This window comes from Microtus oregoni, unplaced genomic scaffold, assembly GCF_018167655.1.
Source record: "Microtus oregoni isolate MIOR12 unplaced genomic scaffold, Mior012 000044F_000, whole genome shotgun sequence".
In the NCBI taxonomy this organism is placed as follows: domain Eukaryota; kingdom Metazoa; phylum Chordata; class Mammalia; order Rodentia; family Cricetidae; genus Microtus; species Microtus oregoni.
In genome coordinates this window covers 68,798-91,654 of record NW_024543211.1, presented here as the reverse complement: position 1 = coordinate 91,654, position 22,857 = coordinate 68,798, and the positions used below count along the sequence as shown (strand labels likewise).

At 41.0% G+C, this 22,857-nt stretch overlaps 2 pseudogenes; both read left to right on the top strand.

Moving 5' to 3' along the window:
- The window catches only part of LOC121434563, a 45,001-nt pseudogene that overhangs the window by 19,723 nt on the left and 2,421 nt on the right, over window positions 1–22,857 (top strand).
- LOC121434566 lies at window positions 316–956 on the top strand (annotated as a pseudogene).

The window sequence follows — 22,857 nt, the reverse complement described above, 5'->3', positions numbered from 1 at the left end:
AGAAAAAGCAGTGATCTCAAAGTGACCCTTAAACTGTTGTTTCTGACCTCTAATTACTGATCTATCTTCCAACGACAGAAGTCTCATGATATGGATATTCTCTTAGCAAACAAAAGAGATCTCTTGTGATGGCTCTCCCGGCCCTAGTGCTTTCTTCTGGTTTAGATAAATGCTGCTCCACTATTACCCAATCCCAAACAACCTAGAGAAATGATTTGAAGAAAAGTGGGGGAAGCAGGTGGTTGGGGATCCCTGCCTGAGAAGTGGGCTCTTGGGGAGACTGGGAATGAGGATCCTTCAGCTACATGTTCTGGGATGAGTTGGGGAGTCCCCAGAAGCCAGAAGGAACACTTCAAGGACAGCATCATTGAGGACCCAGAGCTAGAAGGTGATCAAAGCTTCAGGGAGTCAGGGAGATAGAGGAAGAGGATGAGAAATTAAAGGAGCTACAAAATGAGGTAGAGAAGCAGATGAATAAGAATACAACCCCAAAATAAGAGTACAACCCCAGGCAATGCTGGCTCAGTGATCTCATCTCTTGAGGAGAAGATGGAGGCTGATGCCAGTTCCATCTATGTTGGCAATGTGGACTATGGTGCAACAGCAGAAGAGTTGGAAGCTCACTTTCGTGGCTGTGGTTCAGTCAACCATGTTACTAATTTGTCAGTCTGTGACAAATTCAGTGGCCTTGGCAAAGGGTTTGAAGATGTAGAATTCATAGACAAAGAGTCAGTGAGGACTCCCTGGCTTTAGGTGAGTCCCTGTTTAGAGTGAGACAAATCAAGATGATTCTCATCACTACAACAGACAGGGGTTTCCCACAAATCCAATACCATGCCCAGACTACTAATTACAACATCTCCCTGTCTTGATTCTACAGTGGTATTAACAGCAGGCCCTGGGATCAAGTCTACAGGGGCCAGGCTAGAGTGATATCATGGTATTCCCCTTACTAAAAAAAGTATTGGAAGGAGAGAGGGGAAAAAAAGAGGAAAGAAGGGAAAAAAGAATGTAAAAAGATAGAAAACAAACGATGACCTCGATGGGAAAAAATCTTTTTAAAAAAGGTATACTGGGGGGCTGAGAGATGGCTCAGAGGTTAAGAGTAATGACTGTTCTTCCAGCGATCCTGAGTTCAATTCCCAGCAACCACATGGTGGCTCACAACCAATTATAATGACATCTGGTGCCCTCTGCTGGCCTGCAGGGCTAAATAAATAAATAAATGAATGAATGAATGAATCTTTAAAAAAAGTTATACTGTGGAAGGTGGAGAATCCCAAAATTAACTGTAGGGACCTGCTCTGGGCAGTAGGAGAGGCCCAGGGAATGGGGCAGGTGTGACATATTTCCTATGGAGATTCAACATGGACACTTCTCAAATGTGCAAACTGTTTCCTGTTTCTCTGCTCCACTTCACTCTCTTTAGGACTGCTCAAGGGTAGTTGGGTACGGGTGGTAGAAGAACTTCTTTTACACAGAGTTCTGGAAGGGCACCAATCTGTTCAGCTTATTTTCTTCCCTCATCTTCTCTCTGTCTTTTGCAGTCCCTGCCTGCTTCTGATTTACCAGGTCTAGGCACACGCCTAGGGCTCCAGCCTCTCCAGTTTTTTTTGGTGAACTATTTTGTTTGCTTTTTTGTTTATTTTTCTGTCTTGAGTGTCTTTCTTTGCAGGTTTTTGTACCAGAAAGAACTCACTCCCAGTGGATTCAGTGTGAATTCTACTTACCTTAGAGGAATACAGTACTTTGTTTTGTGAAGTTTTGCAGTGTTTTTTTTAATTTATTCATCAGGTGTTCTGGTTTTATTTTATCTTTACATTTTCCCCTTTTATTTAAAAGGAATGGGAAGAAGTGGGAATAAGGAGGTGGGAGCTGGATTTTGTTTATTTTCTTAAACTCATTTAAAATGGATGGGTTTTTTAAAATAATGTGTCATGGAGAATGTTGTTTATGGAAAACAAAAAAAATGGTTTAAATTTATTTTCTGCTACATGGATTATGGTCCAAGATGTGGATTAAGCTCTATCTACCTGTCCAATACAATGCACACCTGAGAAATCTCTGCAGATCAGAAAATCCTTATTCCCCTGGAAGTAAGCTTCACTGGATCACACCACTGCAGCAAGTGGCAGGATCACAATAAAAGCATTCTGATCATGCATTGCTAGAAGGTCAATATCATCATTTCCTACCAGTTCCTAAACTATTTGTAATCCTTATAACACAAACCTGAAATTGGAATGCAATATTGAGAAATTCTGGAATCTAGACGTTCAGTTTTCTAATCTCTCTTCCCACTGCACACCAAGAGCAGTGTCCACGTGTGTACTCTGGACAATCACGATCATATGCTGAATTTCCAGAGACTCCTCTGCCCCAATAAATTCATATACAGGGAGGCTCAGAGAACACGGGCCACTGCCAACATGAACCACATGGACCAACATAACTACATGCTGGCTCATGATCAGGCCAAGTCACAGCGGAAATGACAGTTCAACAGACCTGAACACCCAACACTCACGATGGTATAGCTTGTGATCTTCCTTCCAACTCCAACTGCAGAGGCAGAATAGAATCATGGAAAGAACCCACACACTGTCTGCTACTAGTACTCCCTATTTCTAACCCTTCCCAGAATTCCTTACTGGTTAGGGCCACGTGGCTGAGCCTCAAAATATTAGCCGCCTCTCTATAGAAGATTCAGATATCAAAAGACTCCAGTTCTGCCCACCCAGCCCAGAAGACAGGGGCCTAGATTTTTTTTTTTTTTTGGTTTTTCAAGACAGGGTTTCTCTGTGGTTATGGAGCCTGTCCTGGAACTAGCTCTTGTAGACCAGGCTGGCCTCGAACTCACAGAGATCTGCCTGCCTCTGCCTCCCAATTGCTGGGATTAAAGGTGTGTGCCACCACCGCCCAGCCAGGGGCCTAGATTAGAACATTTGTCTTTAGTACACATTATTCCACTCCCCTATAGCACATCTTATTCTTCATCCAAAGCACAGGGTCCTTTGTGTGCACATTGCCTTGCACACTCACTTTCCAGTGCAGCCATTCCATTCCCTCAGAGATGGGAAATCCTGAAGACAAACACAGGTCACAGTTATAAAGGAATCACTGTTCCTGTGTAACTGTGGTTACTTTGTAACTGTTGTTAAACAAAAACAGACCATGAATTAAAAAACAATCAGGATATGTTACGGCTTGGAGTGAGCAAAGACAATGTGGACATGATGAAGTTTTAATCTCAAAAATTATTTTGAAAACTTGAAACACACTGTATGGTCATGTGCTCCAGAGACGAAGGATTTGTATTAGAGCACAATAAATATTTCTCATGTATTTTCCCTAAATATGAAGATCGTATTCCAGAAAAGTAATGGTCCTGTTAAGCAGGGACACAACATTTTACCCAGATCATCTATTTTGGATAACTACTGTAAATATCACACATTAGGTTTCAAGATAAGGTCAGTCCATATCCAGATTGCCATTGTCTGTGGACTGCAAACAATGGTCAATCAGGATAATAATACAGCATCACAATTGACTACCTGATTCCACATAAGTAATCTCAGTTGAAAGAGGAAAGCTCTCACCCTCAGGCTAACCTCTCACTTCCTGTACTGTGTCTCCACCAGCTTCAAAGTTGGTCAATGAGTTCAATTCTTATAACAATCCCTCTATATTTCTATGTTCCCAGTAAAAGTCAGAAAGATCAACAGACACTCATTAACTGCTCTATTTTTCTTTCTATCTGACTAGTGAAGGACAAACCTGGAAGGAGTTGCAGGACTGTCGTCCCAGAACTGGGCAGCAGAGGCAGAATTAGGTGTTCAAAATAATTCTCAATTTTTTTTTTCGAGACAGGGTTTCTCTGTAGATTTGGTGACTGTCTTGGAACTAGCTCTTGTAGACCAGGCTGGCCTCGAAGTCCCAGAGATCTGCCTGCCTCTGCCTCCTGAGGGCTGGGATTAAAGGTGTGCGCCACCACCGCCCAAGAAAATAATTCTCAATTACACAGCATGAGGCAAGCCTAAAATATAGGAGACATTGATCTACATAGAAATCTACATAACTGGAAAGAAATGAAATGAAACTATTAATGACTTAGAAACAATGGATAACAGAAACAAATAGAGATAAGAGCAGCAATACACTTAAAGAAAGTGTTTGAGCAGGGCAGTGGTGGCGCATAATTCAATAAAAAATGGAGTAAAGACCTAAACAGAGAACTCAACAGAGGAATCTAAAATGGCTGAAAGACACTTAAGGAAATATTCAATATCCTTAGTCATCAGAGAAATGCAAATCAAAACAACTCTGAGATTATAACTGACACCTGAATATATGGCTAAGATCAAAAATACTGATGACAACTTATGCTGGAGAGGTTGTGGGGAAAAGGGAACATTTCTGCATTGCTGGTATGAATGCAAGCTGGTACAGCCCCTTCAGATGTCAGGGTGGCAATTTCTCAGAAAATTAGGAAACTAACTTTCTCAAGACCAAGAAATACCACTTTGGGGAATATATCCAAAGGATGCTCAATCGTGCCACAAGGACATGTGCTCAACTATGTTCATAGCAGCTTTGTTTGTCCTAGCAGAACCTGGAAACAACCTAAATGCTGCTCAGCTGAAGAATGGATAAGAAAAATGTGGTACATTTACACCATGGAGTGCTACACAGCAGAAAAAATAATGACATCTTGAAACTTGCAGGGAAATGGATAGAACTTGCAAACATTATTTTGCATGAGGTAACCCAGACCCAAAAGACAATTATCACATGTACTCACTCATAAGTGGTTTTAAAGCACAAAGCAAAGAAAGCTAGCCTACAGACTGCAAATCCCAGATCTTAGACAAAAATGAGGATGCTAAGAGAGACTTACAGAGCTCTAATCTACATGGGAAGTATAAAGTATAAAAAGACAAGATCTCCTGAGTAAACTGAGTGCATGTGGACCGTGGGAGGCGTTGAATAGGGGAGTGGAGAGGCAGGGAGTGAAGAAAAGAAAATTGTAGAGCTCAATAAATACCAATAAAAAAATAGATCATATCTACAAGGGATAGTTATCTAATTGCAAATTCAATGTTTCTTCACTCAAGATAACCTTCCTAATCTGGACACCCACACAATCTGGTCTGTGTTCATTCACATGACATTAATTTACACATGCTGGGCAATTACAAACCACTCCTGCTACCACAGTCAGGCCCTTTTACATAGTGGTGGCTCCAACAGCTGATTGCCTATGCTGTGCCCCCTGCAGTGCACACAATAATCTATTCTTCCTATTGTGATCTGAGGACAGAAGAAATGCTCCATATGCAAATCCTTTTCCTGCGACTGCATTAGGCAGTCAACTACACGCCTTGAATGCATTATTTTACTTCACTGGGTTTTTTTTATTTTGATACAAGGTATCTCTGTAGCTTTGGTGACTGTCCTGGAACTAGCTCTTATAGACCAGCCAGGCTTCAAACTCACAGAGATCTGCATGCATCTGCCTCCCAAGTGCTTGGATTAAAGGCATGCATCACCACTGCCCAGCAAATACATAATTTTAATACTGTGAATAGGTACAGTCATTTAAGAACTTTGAAGGAGTAATATAGAGGACACTCAAGGTTGCCCAGGAAAGCAACAAAGAGGGACCAAAGCCACCTGAGTCAACATAACAGAAGTTGTCTCAGAAGCAATATTTCTATCGGGACAGAAATGCAGCTCTTCTAGAATTAATATGCCTTCCCTCTGAGAAATCACATCACACACTTAGGAGATTAATAAAGAAAGTATCTTTAATGATGTTATGCCTTGATCTCTGTCCAATGCTCAAGGGACAGAAGTTAGATAGATTGTGCATTCAATATATACTGTTAGTCATAAGTATCCCATAGGATAATGGTCCAGATTATACTCTGAACAATTGAAATAGAAACAGGCAACTTGCCAGTCTAAATATATAGGCAAAAATATTCTCAGAATATTTTCTTAAGTATGCCCGTGACCTGTTACAGCAGGTCATTCTTCACTGCCATGGTTCTAAGGTGAAGATGACAAGAGAGGAGAAAGACTGGACTGGACAAGTAAAAGATAAAAAAGATAGGGTGGGGAGGTGTTGCAGAAGATACGTCCCAGCCAAGTAAGCTTCTTAAGAAAAATAGCATCTTAGCTGAGCAGTGGTGGGGCATGTCTTTAATTCCTGCCAGCAGATCTCTGTGAGTTCAAGGCCAGCCTAGTCTATAAAAGCTTGTTCCAGGATGGGCTCCAAAGCTACAGAGAAACTTGAAAAACCAAAAAAAAAATGAAAAAAGAAAAATAGCAACTTGTCAGGTGGTGGTGGCCTATACTTTTAATCCCAACACAGGAAGAAGAACCCTGTGCCTCTCTGTGAGTTCAAAGCCAGCCTGGACTATTACTTCCTAGGGGGAAATGAAGGAATTACATGAAGTCAGCAGAAACTATGATACAATGAGACAAATTTAGGGAGAGGCTAGTCCAACAATTCTACACAAAGAGTATACAGGTTATTTCGAAATCTTTGCTACGTCCAGAATGGCCTTGGTACTGAGAACCATAGCTCCATATGGTGGGAAAGGTTGAGTTGTCAAGATCTGAAGCAACCCCTCCACAAAGGCCTGGGCACCAAACCATTATGGGCTCTCCAATACACAGTCCTGTGATGGAGGAAGATCATTGGCTAATAAAGGAACTGCCTTGGCCCATTTTATTGGTTGAAAGATAGGTGGGAGGAGTAGGCAGAACAGGACGCTGGGAGGAAGAGGAAGTGAGGTCAGTCTAGACAGCTCTCCTCTCGGGAGCAGATGCCTGAGAGACGCAATGCCCTGCTCCCGGGATGAAGCTCCGACCCAGGATGGACATAGGCTAGTATCTTCCTGGTAAGTGCACCTTGGGGTGCCATACACAGATGATTAGAAATGGGCTAAATTAATATGTGAGAATTAGCCTAGAAGAGAATGGGCCAAGCAGTGTTTAAATGAATACAGTTTGTGTGTTGTTATTTCGGGCATAAGCTAGCTGAGCAGGCGGCTGGGGTGCTGGGAACGCAGCCCCGCTGCCCTTATTACTACAGTCCTGGTTTTAGAGAAAGAGCTCTGTTTTAGTATCAATACATCAGATCCTTAGGGAAACTCACAGGCTTATGTACCAGGCTGTTGCTAGGTCAGCAAGAATGTCCCTCCTCCCTGCCTGAGGTCCTAAAGGAAAGCCTTGATTGCTCAGGCTAGTCCTTCACACAACACTGTTTTACATTTCAAATATATGTCACCGGTAATATTGGTCTTCTGACAGAACTATGCCTCTCTCAAAAAGAAAACTGGAACTTTATGGCATGCCAGGTCTTAAGGTTGGTTGTGACCTGTAATGTCTCCTTGAGCAGCTTGTTAACAGGTCTATTCTTTGATATTTGGGTGGGTCTAGTAATTTTTTTTTATTTTTCAAGACAGAGTTTCTCTGTATCTTTGGAGCCTGTCCTGGAACTCACTCTTGTAGATCAGGCTGCCCTTGAACTCATAGAAATCCACCGGCCTCTGCCTCAAGCGTATTGGAATTAAAGGGGTGCACCACCACCACCCAGCAGTGACTTTTTATTTTTAACTCAGTGATGGCTTCTTTGAAATGGTTTGGAGTCAAATATCTGGACAATCCCGATAAACAATGTATACCCAGGTATTCTAATCTCTACCAGCCCTCATTAGCATAGACTCACAGTTTGGGTGTTTTAGACGCATTTCTCCCTCTGATAAATTCTACTGTGTGAGAGTTAAATAATTTTTAAGCATTGGTAAATCTATTGTATCACCAATTCTACTCTTCTCCATTATGACACAGTAGTGGAGAGCTACACGACATGTAAGATGCCTTTGATAACATCCACAAATTTAAATATAAATTCAAATTATAGTTAAAGCTTAAATGCAAAGTGCTCGATATCGAGAAGATACTGGAGAAACGAGGCTTCCCTGAGTTTGGCAACTTGTTTCCATGAATGCAGGAAACGTGTTGAAGTTGACTAGGAAGGTGTTTTTACACGCAGCTTTCCACTCCCAAGACTCAAATGAGATGAAGCCACAGAGCAAAGTTATTCAGAGGCCTGCCCCTAGGTCCAGGAGTTAGCAGGGCCCATGAGGGACTTCACAATACAGGCAATATGGCGGCAGGTTCCCACCCAGGCCCATGGAGTTCACACCATAGTGTTTTCCGCACCTCACCCTCTGCTCCTCCCCATCAGGAGACATCATTCCCTCACTCACCATGTTGTGCTTCTCCATTTTCCCAAAGTTCTCAGCTCATCATCTCCCTGCAACAGCAACTGCACCCGAGAACAGGAATCCACTGGCGCCAGCTCCTCTTCAAAGCCAAGACTGAAGGCGGCTGCCAGGAAGAGACCTGCACTGCTTCTGACTGGCAGGTCATCTGGAGTGCTGATTGGCTAGTGAGTCCTGAGTGGCTAGAGCCCCGCCCATATAGGGTACAGTGTGCTTAAAGAGACAGAATACTAGCTCCTGTCCATTCCATTCACCCCAAGAGAGAACTTTCCAGATCTGAGAATACATGCATTTTAATAGCACTGGCCCCTGGCTACTAAAGCAATCAATGTCATCTTCTTGCACTCCTAGCAACTTTCCCTTTTTCTTCCAGCATTCTGTGTGACTTATACGGTGCACTGTGCTAGGTGGGTGGAGCAATTTCCTGTCTCACAGATGTAAGGATGCCTAGAATACTAACAACTAAAGAGAGTTTTAAAGTTACAAAATGAAATATTTGTTCTGTGGTCAGGACCTCTCCCACAGCATATTTAGGTGGGATCCTAGAGGCGAAACACATGGCTCCCAGTTTGCATGGGCTCCCCCGTCCTGATTCCCAACATGGGATCAACCACTAGAGGGTGCTGTACTTAATAAAATGATGGATATTTTGATTTGTTTTCATTTCACCTAATTGAACTTCTATGTGCTAGCAGAGCTGCGCAATCTTAGGATTTTTTCTTACCAAGAAGGAAGCACAAAACACACAAGAAACACTCTTAGGAGATTATTAGAGGGGGCATGTAGAGGCCTGGGAAGTTAGTGTTCAGAGACAGGGAGGACGATGGCTCATCTAGATTTTAAAAGCTGCCTGGTGCATGCACACAGGGGTTGACATGGCTCCATCATATGCAGATGATCGGGCTCAAGGAAGCGGGCAAGGGTTTAGCTGAGTCATACGTGGATCATGCAGGAGGGAACCTTTAACATCCCCAGGTGACTGAGGGCTTGTGTGCCCCTGCATGACCCCTAGAACCTAGAAGTACCAACCATATGTGGCTTAATCCATTGCAGTCACCACCTTACCAAGTGATTTGAAATGCCCATCATGAGCTGAATATTACTGGATCTATCAAGTTATAAAGTAGGACATTTACAGCTACAACCTGTTATCAAATGGGAGTGGTATATTAGAGATCAGGACCACGTAGGTCCTGAAGACACAAGGAAGATACATGAAGAAATGGCCAACTTCCAATGGTTTCTACTCCTGTTACAATGCCTTCTGCTGTCAAGCATACACCTATAGTCTATTCCCTATGATTGGTTGAATGAGGAAGAGATGACTAGGTAGTGGGATTTTCTGAGTTTGAGACGAGTCTGGCATACAGAATCAGTTCCACAATTACACAGAAAAATCCAGTCTTGAAATCACCAAAAAAAAAAAAAAAAACTGAATCAAACAATAACTATGACCCAACTTCAATCAGCATCTTACATTCTAGCAGCAGCAGTCACATATAAAGTATTTTGAAGAAGAAAAGTCTCTTTTTGCCTCTGTGCTTTGGCTCTGGCTACCAAGCTCATTCCTGTACTAGCATTAGTGCCTACGTCATTGTAATTTTGGTGACTACTTAAAATGAGCTGAGAAGTCAAGGTTTGTGGGCTGAACAACTGCTGGATTCTTCACTTGATCTTAGAGAAAAGGCTGAGAAGCAATCTATTGGATTCTTCAATTGCCATTGGTAAGCAGCTGTTCTTAAGTTACCTGGACCACAGCTTGTAAGACATTCTAATAAGCTCACTTTTTACATCCATGGTGAGAATCATTCTACCTGTTCTGTTCATGTAGAGAATCTTGAATACTGCAGCTGTATATTTTATTCACCTAACTATAGAGGAAGATATGCCGGCTGACAATAGTGCTCATGAAGTCATTCTTTCTAGCTCCATTATTCTCTACATATTCAAATTTCCATGAACACTACCCTTTTTATAATTATTCATTCGCCTGGAGTTTGCTTCGAATTTAAGGAATAAAACCCATAAACAATGGAGTCATCATCCAGCTTTCCGATGGGGGAAAGACCAATCATCTTGAGACCTGGTTCCTGCTTTTCTCCTTCCTGTTGTGTAAAATCCCTGTGAAAACCATGTAAAAAGTACCTTCAGTTCATCTGACCTCAGAGTGAAGCCACAGAACAAATATTTCATTTTGTAACTTTATTTTTTATTTATTTATTTATTTATTTATTTATTTATTTATTTATTTATTTTTCGAGACTTGGTTTCTCTGTGGTTTTGGAGCCTGTCCTGGAAATGGCTCTTGTAGACCAGCCTGGTCTCAAACTCCCAGAGATTCCCCTGCCGAGTGCTGGGATTAAAGGCGTGCACCACCACTGCCCAGCTCATTTTGTAACTTAAAAACTCTCTTCTTGAGGGGCGGGGTGGAGCCGCGGCAGGAAGGCGAGGGGCGGGACCTGCTGGGAGCGCGGCGGCGGCGGCAGCGTGCGCGGGCACGAGCGACGGGCCTGCTTCGTGCTCAGGAGCAGCGGGCGCGCGCTGCGGCGGGTGTGCGGGACGCGGTCTGTTGTGCTCCCGGTTCTGCTCGGTCCCTCCTCGGTGGCTGGCGGAGGCCCCGAGCGCTGCGCTGCGGGGCGCGTCCCTTCCTTCCCTGCTCGTCCTGCCAGGCTCCTCTCGCACTGAGCGGTCTCTCGGACGCCACACCGGCCCGCCAGGCCCGGATATGGGTCGTGGACAGCAGAAGATTCAGTCTCAGCAGAAAAATGCCAAGCAGCAGACTGGACAAAAGAAGAAACAAGGACACGACCAAAAGGCTGCTACCAAAGCTGCCTTAATATACACCTGCACAGTCTGTAGGACACAAATGCCAGACCTGACTCTTCTACTGTCTCAGACCTAGGTAACAATCCTGCAGCTGCTTTTTTTTTTTTTCTTTCTTTTTTTTTGTTTTATTTTTCGAGACAGGGTTTCTCTGTAGCTTTTTTTTGGGGGGGGGGGGGGGGTTCCTGTCCCGGAACTAGCTCTTGTAGACCAGGCTGGCCTCGAACTCCCAGAGATCCGCCTGTCTCTGACTTCCGAGTGCTGGGATTAAAGGCGTGCGCCAGCACCGCCAGGCTGCAGCTGCTTTTTGTAAACAAACTGTTGATCAGCAAAAATAAAGGGGCTACAGAAACACTCATTTTTATGCTGTTCCCTTTGGGCTTCATGCAAAGACAATTCTGTGTAAGTGTATAGTCAACTCTGATTTGGAAATCTGAAAAATCAGTCCATTCTTATAAAGTTTTTTTTACAATTGTAATTATATTGATGTTCATATTGTGTAAAATAACTCATTCAATAAAGTAGTGCTTTGATTTCACAACATCACAAGAAAAAAGAAACTCTCTTTAGTTGTTAGTGTTCTAGGCATCCTTACCCCTGCTGGACAGGAAATTGCTGGATCCACCTAGTACAGTGCACAGTACAAGCTAGCTAGTCACCATTGCATCCAACAGGAAGAAAGGAAAGTTCCTCTGGAGAGCTAGAAGATGACATTGATCACTTTAGTAGCCAGGGGCCAGTGCTATTAAATGCATGTATTCTCAAATCTGGAGAAGTTCTCTGTTGGGGTGAATGGAATGGACAGGAGCCAGTATTCTGTCTCTTTTAGCACACTGTACCCCTATATGGGTGGTGCTTTTGCCACTCAGGACTCACTAGCCAATCATGCACTCCAGGTGATCTGTCAGTCAGAAGCAGTGCAGGTCTCTTCCGGGCAGCCGCCTTCAGTCTTGGCTTTGAAGAGGAGCTGGTGCCAGTAGATTCCTGTTCTCGGGTGCAGTTGCTGTTGCAGGGAGATGATGAGCTGAGAACTTTGGCAAAATGGAGAAGCACAACATGGTGAGTGAGGGAACGCGGTCTTCTGATGGGGAGGAGCAGAGGGCGAGGTGCGGAAAACACTATGGTGTGTCCTTCCGTCATCTGCATGGAAACCTGCCGCCATAGTCCCTGTACTGTGAAGTCCCTCATGGTCCCTGCTAAACTCATGAGTCTAGGGGCAGGCCTGTGTATAATTTTGCTCTGACTCAATCTGCTTAAAGTATTGGGAGCAGGAAGCTGTGTTTAAAAACACTTTTGTAGTCAACTTCAGCAGGGTCGATGCATTCACGGAAACAAGTTGCCAAGCTCAGAGAGGCCTAGTTTCTTCAACATAGTTTCAATATTGAGCACTTTGCATTTAACCTTTAAATGTAATCTCCATTTATATTTAAATCTGTGGAGGTTATCAAATACATCTCACATGTTGGGTAGGTCTCCACTACTATACGATAATGTAGAATAGTAGAATTGGAAATACAAAGGATTTACCAATGCGTTTGAAATAATTAAGTCTCACAAAGTAGAATTTAGCAGAGGGAGGACTGTGTCTAAAACACCCAAAAGCTAAGTATATGCTAATGAGGGCTGGTAGAGATTAGAATGCCCAGGTATACATTGTTCATCAGGATTGTCCAGATATTTGACTCCAAACCATTTCAAAGAAGCCAGCACTGATATTTTTTTTAAAAAATTGCCGGTGGGCAACGATGGTGCACATCTTTAATCCCTGTAATCCTGAGGACGAGGCAGGTGGATCTCTGTGAGTCTACAAGAGCAAGTTCTAGGACAGGCTCCAAAGCTACAGAGAAATCCTGTCTCGAAAAGTCAAAAGTAAATAAATAAACATCACTAGGCTCATCCAAATATCAAAAAACAGACCTCTTATGAAGCTGCTCAAAGAGGCATTACAGAGTCACAGCCAACCATAAGGCCTGGTCTGATTTCAAGTTCCTGTTTTCCTTTTGAGAAAAGCATAGTTCTACCAGAAGGGCTATATGACACCAGGTGACCTATATTTGAAATGTAAATCACTGTTGTGTGAAGGACTGGCCTGAACAATCAAGGCTTTCATTTAGAACCTCAGGCAGGTAAGAGGGACATTCTTGGGAGACCTAGTAACAGCCTGGGACATAAGCCTTGTGAGTTTCCCTAAGAACCTGATGTATTGATAATAAAACAGAGCTCCTTCTCTAAAACCAGGAATATGCATTGGAGCTGGTAATGGTCTGGTGCCCAGGCCTTTGTGGAGGGGTTGCTTCAGATCTTGACAACCCAACCCTTCCCACTAGATGGAGCTCTGCGCTTAGCCAAGATTTCAAAATACCCTGTATACCCATTGTGTAGAATTGTTGGACTAGCTTCTTCCTAAATTTGTCTCATTGCATGATAGTTTCTGCTGACTTCATATAATTCTTTCATTTCTCCTCAGGAATTAGTATACAAAATGCTAGACATCATCTTCTCTCTCTCTCCCTCTATTCTTTTTCTTGATACAGTGTTTCTCTGGCCTTGAACTCACAGAGAAACATAGGGCTCTTCTCCCTGTGTCTTGGGATTAAAGGCATATGCTACCACCACCTGGCTATTTTTCATAAGAAGCTTATTAGCATGGGACATATCTTCTGCAACACCCCCCCGTCTTTTTTTATTTTTTACTTGTCCAGTATTTCTCATCCCCTGTGACCTTCACCTTACAACCCTGTCAGTGAAGAATGACCTGCTGTAACAGGTCACTGGCGTACTTAAGAAAATATTCTGGGAATATTTCTTGTCTAAATATCTAGACCAGCATGTTGCCTGTTGCTACCTCAATTTTTCAAAGTATAATCTGGACACAGTGGTGGCGCATGCCATTAATCCCAGCACTCGGGAGGCAGAGGCAGGCGGATCTCTGTGAGTTCAAGAACAGTCTGGTCTACAAGACCTGGTTCCAGGACAGGCTCCAAAAACCACAGAGAAACCCTGTCACGAAAAACCAAAAAAAAAAAAAAGGGCTGGAGAGATGGCCCAGTGGTTGAGAGCACTTGCTGCTCTTCCAGAGGTTCTGAGTTCGATTCCCAGCAACCATATGGTGGCTCACAACCATCTGTAATGAGATCTGGTACCCTCTGGCTTGTGGACATACATGGAGGTAGATTGTTGTATACATAATAAATAAATCCTTAAAAAAAACAAAGTATAATCTGGACGAAGTGCCTAAGAGATACTTAAAAGATAACAGCATATATTGAATGCAAAATCTGTCTAACCTGGTTCCACTTGAGCATTGGACAGAGATTGATGCATACTGTTATTAAAGAGATTTTTTTTCATTAATCTCCTGTGTGTGATGTGATATCTCAGTGAAAAGGCATATTAATTCTAGAAGAGTTTCATTTCCATCCTGATAGAAATATTGTTTCTGAGACAAGTTGTGTTATGTTGACTCAGGTGGCCTTGGTCCCTGTCTGCTGCCTTACACAGCAGTGACCTTGAGTGTCCTCTATATTACACCTTCAAAATACTTAAATGACTAAACCAACACACAATTTTAAAATTATGTATTTGCTGGGCAGTGGTGGTGCATGCCTTTAATCCCAGCACTCAGGAGGCAGAGGCAGGCAGGTCTCTGTAAATTCAAGGATAGCCTGGTCTACAAGAACTAGTTCCAGGACAGACACCAAGACTACAGAAAAACCCTGTCTCAAAAAACAAAAACAAAATGAATAAAATTATGCATTTGAGTCATGTAGTTACAGTCAAATGCATTTGCAGGGAAAGGATTTGCATATGCAGTATTATTTCTGTCTTCAGACCACAGTAGAAAGAATAGATTATTGTGTGCACTTCAGGAGGCACAGCATAGGCAATCAGCTGTTGGAGCCACCACTATGAAAAAGGGCCTGATTGTGGTAGCAGGAGTGATTTGTAATTTGCTAGCATATTTAAATTAATGTCATGTGAATGAACACAGACTAGATTGTGTGCTATACATATTGGGAAGGTTGTCTTGAGTCAAGAAATATTGAATTAGCAAATAGGCAACTATCCTCTGCAGATATGATTGATCTTGCTTGACACAGTTATTTCGGCTCAGTGATTTGAAAAACAGGCCATTGACTAACTCTATGTGTCAAGTTACAGATCTCAGCAGCCAACATATGTATATGGGCACCATCAATCTACCTCTTATTAATGACATCCCCTCCCCTAGGGAAGGGCCTTCTCTTTTTTCAAAGTTATTATAGAAAATTTTATTTAATCTTAAAAGTACATTATTATCATCACTTCAAAAATCACTTTTTGGTATCAGTTTCAAATACTTTCTTTAAGTGTATTGCTGCTCTTTTCTCTATTTGTTTCTGTTCTCTAATGTTTCTAAGTCATTAGTAGTTTTATTTCATTTCTTTCAAGTTATGTTCATTTCTTTGTAGAGCACTGTCTCCTGTAGCTTAGGCTTGCTTCATGTTGTGTAATTGAGAATTATTTTCAACACCTAATCCTGCCTCTGCAGCCCAATGCTGGGAAGACAGTCCTGTAACTCCTTCCAGGTTTGGCCTTGACTTATCAATGAGAAAGAAAAATAGCAGTTAATAAGTGTCTGCTAATCTTTCTGGCTTTTATTTGGGAACTTAGAAATGAAGAGGGATTGGTATAGGCTTGCAGTCTTCTGTTCCTATTTAAAGTGTTCAGAGTGTGGAGCCTGAACCTAAAAGATGCAAAGATGGCAACATGTGGAATGCAGAATCTCTTCTAGCCTGGCTTCTCTTCGAGCTGCATCTAGAGATGGGTGTACCATATAATCATAGAGACTTATTTATTGATCTCTCAAATGTGTAGAGTGAATTCTCTCTGGGGAAGTCCTATCAGTTCTAAACAACCGTAGTTTCAGGCTTTCAGAAATTCCTTTCCAAGACTAGCTATCTTACCCTGACATAAGTGGCTTTGGTCCCAGACTTTTCCTCTCCAGGGCAATGACCTTGTTGTCCTGTATGACACCTTCAAAATCTTAAATTAAATGATTGTAGCACCTCAGTTTCAAAGTTACACATTTGAGTCAGGAAACTGAATATCCACTGCAGGAAAAATATTTGCATGTGGAGAGTGGTCTCTCTCTTGAGATCAGAATAGAAACAACTATCTCTATTTTTTCTCTTCTCCAATGTTTCTAGGTCATTAATAGTTTCATTCCATTTTTTAAGTGATGTTGATTGTTGATTTCTTTGTAGAGCAATGTCTTCTGTGGCTTAAGCTTGCCTCATGCTAAGTAATTGAGAATTGCTTGAACACCTAATCCCACCTCTGTTGTCTACCACAAGTCAGAAGCCAAATTTGGGCGATAACACATGTTATACTTGTACTGGAAACAAGAAAGATGCACAATCTATAAGTGATAGAATCTTCTTCTGAAGTTCGCTTCAGCACTGTTGCACCAATCTGTTTTGCAGAGTTGGAAACTCAGTTAAGATTCTGTGAGAGTTTACTGAATGAATTTGTAAAAATGGAGCCACAGTTGTATGATGCGATGATAGGATGTTGAGATACCAAGCTATGAGACATATGCCATAAAGAGCTTCATACAGGGAGTGGAAGCAGCAAAAGAGAGACATCTACAGGAATAGAACTATGTAAGCCCTTTGAGAATGAAGTCCTAACAGCCTGAGACAGACCTACATGATTCATTGTTTGCCCTGATAAGTTTTAGTCTTACCTTGGTCAAATACCCTAACTGTACTCATATTCCTTTTTTTAAAATTTATTCTTCTCTCATACTATACAATGAGTCAATACACCCAATTTTTCATCTTATTTTTCCTTTTAGTAGTTAGTAATTCTTCATTCAGTTTCAGTTTTCTTATGTGTACTGTGTACATTGATCTGCTTCCTTGCCTCTCTCTGTTAATAGACATTTCTCTTGTAAGGTGATATCTTATTCAAAGGGTACAGAAGTATAGAATCCTGAACATAATTAGCTGTTAGTCTAGGACCAGGAAAATGGAAATAAATGTTAGGAATAATGGCAGAAATTGAGTATTGTGGTCATAGGATTTCAGTTGGAAATAAACTCCAGAAAAAAAATTAATCCTGAGGTCGTTTGTGTGATATTTTGGCTCAAATCTTTCTTCCTCTGCCTGTGCTCTATAAATTGAGTAAGACAGAATTAAAAAATAATGAGCTAATTTCTTAAATGGAACATTGAATATGTTCAAAGGTTATCACTGATGGCTTATTCAGGTGCACAGTGGAAAAAACAAGTGAGCAAAAATTAATAAAAATGAGAAGGTAGTTTCAGACAGCAGTCATGTGTTGAGATAGGCAGGGATTTTCAAGGTGTTTATCACCATTATAGAGAAGGCCCATGCTATGGAATGGAAGCTTATCAAGGTGCCACAAGCATAAGACTCTGGCCACAGAAAACTTCAATTTAGGGAAGGTATGAGCAAAGTGATTCATAGTCTCAGGAAGCTACTTCTTTTTTTTTTGTTTGTTTTTGTTTTTGGAGACAGGGTTTCTCTGTGGTTATGGAGCCTGTCCTGGAACTAGCTCTTGTAAACCAGGCTGGTATCAAACTCACAGAGATCCACCTGCCTCTGCCTCCCGAGTGCTGGGATTAAAGGCATGCGCCACCACCACCTGGCAGGAAGCTACTTGTTTCAAAACTTTCTGCACCTGTGGTCCAAGCTTGTTAGTGTCCTTCACAAATAAGAAATCACACTTTTCAGCATCACCCCTATGTGTTGCTCTTGGAAACAAGAAAGAATCAAAATTTAAGATCATGAATTTTTAGTTTATGGTTACAGTTTATCATTGTTGCAGGCATCTATGTTATGCAGAGTTAGAAGCCCAGAGAGGAGACAGTGAGAGTTCATTGCATGGAGCTCTGAGGATTGAAGCCTGGCATTGTTGGTTGTTTTCTTTTACTTCTTTCTCTATTGAGAATCTGCTACCCATTTATCAAATAAATCTCACACATGGAGGCTTATGTTTTCTTTCCTTTTTTTTTTTTTTTTTTTTTTTTGGTTTTTCGAGACAGGGTTTCTCTGTTGTTTTGGAGCCTGTCCTGAAACTAGCTCTTGTAGACCAGGCTGGTCTTGAACTCACAGAGATCCTCCTGCCTCTGCCTCCCGAGTGCTGGGATTAAAGGCGTGCGCCACCACCGCCCGGCTGGCTTATGTTTTCTTATAAATGTCTGACCTTGCTTTGCTTTGGCTTCTTTCAAGGATGGTTATTTTAAACTTAATTTTTTCTTTCTATCTTTTCACTCTGGCCTTCATCTTTCTCTATTCTGTATTCCCTTCTTTATTTCTGACTCCATCATTTGCTGTGTAGCTAGGTGAATGTCTCCTGTTGTTCTCTCCTTTTCTTGCCTTGTCTTCACTTTTTCATCCCAGAGTTCTCCTTTCTTTTATTCTCTTTGGCTGCCAGCCCTCTCTATGCTTTCTTGTCGTTCTCTTGGTCCTTCAGTTCTTTTCCATATAAACCAGGTATTTTAGATAGGCAAAGTATCACAACTTCACAGAGCTAAACCAATGCAGCATAAAAAATGGCAGCACTTCTTTGCATCATTAAATCAAAAGTTCTACAGCATAAACAAGTAAACACAATTAGAGATGTTATTTCACAACACACTGGATTTTCATTTTGAGCCCAAAGATGTTAAGATACCTAAGTTATGACACAACTTCCATGGAAACCTAGCTGCTTATAGGGAGTGGAAGTTACCAAAGAGAGAAATGCATGAGAAGTCGCAAGGACAGGACCGTTTAAGCTATTTGAAACTGAAGCCATACATCTGACAAGGGAGCTACAGGATTTGATGTTTATCCTGCTCTACTTCAGTCTTTCCATGGTCCAGTCTTCCCTCACTGTGTCTCCATCTTTCTCTCCTGGAATGTTAATGGGATTATGTGCCATTCTATATTGGCAATATGTAACTAGTTTTCATGTTTTACAAGATGTTACTGTCAAGAGACAGAAGCTTCTCAGCTTCAGGATGTGCCATTTATTATCTGTGCTACTGTGGTTTTACGAAGGAAGTGGTCTACTGTGCCCATGTATTACAGGCTTCTTCCCACTTTCTCTTCTATCAGGTTCATTGTGTTCGGATTGATATTGAGATCTTTAATCCATTGGGACTTGAGTTTTGTTAATGGTGACGAACATGGATCTATTTTTATTCTTTTACAGGTTGTCATCCAGTTATGCCAACCCCATTTGTTAAAGATACTTTCTTTCTTCCGTTGTATAATTTTAGCTTTTTGTCAAAAATCAGGTGTTCTTAAGTTTGTGGGTTAATAGCTGTGTCTTCAATTCAATTCCATTGGTCAACGTCTTTTTTTTTTTTTTTTTTTTTTGGTTTTTCGAGACAGGGTTTTTCTGTGGTTTTGGAGCCTGTCCTTGAACTAGCTCTTGTAGACCAGGCTGGTCTCGAACTCAGAGATCCACCTGCCTCTGCCTCCCAAGTGCTGGGATTAAAGGCATGCGCCACCACTGCCCGGCAACGTCTCTGTTTTTATGCCAATACCAAGCTTATTTTTTTTTTTTTGCTTTTGTTTTTTTTTTTTTTCAAAATAGGGTTTCTCTGTAGCTTTGGGGCCTGTCCTGGAACTAACTCTTGTGGACTAGGCTCATCTTGAACTCACAGAGATCCACCTGCCCTGCCTCCTGAGTGCTGGGATTAAAGGCATATGCCATCAGCATCCAGCCAATACCAAGCTTTTTTTCATTGCTGTAGAGTTTGATGTTAGGAGGGTCATGCCTCTGGAAGTTCCTTTATTGTATAGGATTGTATTGGCTATCCTGGGTTTTTTGTTTTTTCCATATAATGTTGATTATTGTTCTCTCAAGATCTGTGAAGAATTTTGTTGGGATTTTGATAGGGATTGCACTGAATCTATAGATTGCCTTTGGTAGAAATGCCATTTTACTATGTTGATCCTACCAATCCAAGAGCATGGCAGATCCTTCCATTTTCTGGTCTCCTCTTCAATTTCTTTTTTGGAAGACTTAAAGTTTTTGTCAAAGAGATCTTTCACTTCCTTGGTTAGAGTTACCCCAAGATATTTTATGCTATTTGTGGCTATCATTAAAGGTGATATTTCTCTGATTTCCCTCTCCACTTCTTTATCTTTTGTGTATAGGAGGGCTACTGATTTCTTTGAGTTGATCTTGTATCCTGCCACATAACTTAAGGTATTTATTAGCTGTAGACATTCTCTGGTAGAGTTTTGGGGATCACTAATGTACACTATCATATCATCTGCAAATAACGAAAATTTAACTTCTTCCTTTCCAATTTGAATCCCCTTGATCTCCTTATGTTGTCTTATTGCTATTGCTAGAACTTCAAGCACCACATTGAAGAGATATGGTGAGAGTGGACAGCCTTGTCTTGATCCTGATTTTAGTGGAATGGCTTTGAGTTTCTCTCCATTTAATTTGATGTTAGCTGTCAGCTTGCTGTATATTGCTTATATTATATCCAGATATGATCATTGTATCCCTATTCTCTCCAAGACCTTTATCCTCAGTATGGAAGCAGGGCCTCTTGCTGGGCTCCAAGGACCTCACAGAGAAAAAGGCCATGCATCATTCTTTGTAGGAACTTGAGTAAACATCTCTGAATTCTTTCATTTGTTCTTTCATTGATTTTATTCAATGGATACAGTGTCTTAATGTATACTTCCACCTGTCCTGGACATGATTCCATAGACTTGGCTGACATTCAAACCAGGAAAATATATCCACCTGTGCTTCAGAAATTCTGAGTTTAAAGGCCTGAGTCAATACACCCAGTTTGTCTACTGTATTTTTTTTGTGATTAGTATTTCTTCATACAATTTTCTCATGTGCACTATGTCCTGTTGATCTATTTCCTTTGTCTCTCTATTAATAGTTCTTTTGTGAGGTGATATCCCATTCAAAGGGTACAGAAATGACAGAGGTGAATCTCCTATTCAATTTCCTTCTAAAGTGATTGTCTGTGTCTTGGAATAATACCAGAATTTTATGACTATACAGTCAAAGAAGTATACATTTACGATGTTGTCACCATCATGCTTTCTATTATACATGTGACTGAAATATTTTAGAGGGCAGTGACCTATGATGATGTGCATATCAACTTTACTCGGGAAGAGTGGAATTTGCTGGATCCTTCCCAGAAGAATCTCTACAAAGATGTGATGCTGGAGACCTACAGGAACCTCACTACTATAGGTAAAAATGAATTTTCTTCATGTTTCAAAATAAGGGGATAATTTTTTCTTGTTTAATGATGTTCTTCTGTAATTTGATTTAGAAAGAATAAGAATGAGTTGAATAAAGCAGTCATAGTTCTAAGGCTCCCTTGAGATAACAGTTTAAATATTGCATAATTTTCAATAACTTAACATATATTTTCTGGTATTATATTTTAGAATGCATTTGGGGAGACCATAATAGTGAAGAACATTGTCAATTTTCTAGAAGACATGAAAGGTAATTTTCATGTGCAAGCTGATAACAGATGATACTTTTTAAGGCATAGCACCATGAGAGCTTTGTTGTAGATCTGCAAATAAATTTCTTTTTGCTACTGATAATATAAAAGTACACACATTGAAGCAATGATAAGTATATCTGCAAAATTATTTACTAAACCAATAGCCCATAGTAAATCTTGTATTCCTTGTACACTTCTTGTGACTGTGCTAAGTTTAGTGAGAGAAGCAGTTAGAGTTGAATCATTGGCAGTTGTTCTGCAGAAACCTTTATCTATACCATAAGTCTGTGAGGAACAGCAAGTTCCCTTAGAACTCAACGTGAAAATATTTTAATTGAAATTCTTCTTTACTATGTATACCATAGGTTACTCTTGATACAAGAATATGAGCATAGGGATATAGAGAGATGTAGCATCCCACTCTCTAAGAATAATTAGATAACCAATAGTCCCCATGTTGAGTATACTTGTTGAATTGGATTAAATTATACAATTAATTGGTTTTCCACCATCACTGTTAATATATGAACAAACTCTCACTGCAAGAAGCCCTATGAGTTCTAGAACTGTGCAAATACTGTTGGGTGTCCTAGTTCACATAACATATGTAATATGGTTCATGGTATAGGAGAATTCATGAATGTTAAAGCTCTGAGTTTATCCAGTTCTCTTCGCCTTTGTGTAAATTATCATAGAAAAAAAGATTCTGTGACTATAAAAAGGTAAGCCATAAAAGAAAGGGATTTGCCATTGGAGGTATCTTTCAAGTTGCAAAGCAGTGCCTAATCAAAGAGCAAAACATGAGTTTAGACAGACTTACAAAAACATAGTATCTGATTCCTCTTTAGAATTGGAACATATTATAAAATTCATAGAAATGTGTAGGCACAACAGTGTATTCAATGTAGTAAAGCTTTTACATGTGCCAATTATTCTTACAGGAGTGAAAGAATTCAAACTGGAGAGAAACCTTCAGTAAATTTTCAATGTGATAAATCCTTGACATATGACAAGCACCTTAAATGGAATGAAAGAACACATACTGGAGAGAAACCCTATGAATGTAATCAGTGTGGTAAGGCCTATGCTTACCGCAGTACTCTTCAAAGCCATGAAAGAACACATACTGGAGAGAAACCCTATGAATGTAATCAATGTGGTAAGGCCTTTGCACGGCATAATGCTCTTCAATACCATGGAAGAACACATACTGGAGAAAAACCCTATGAATGT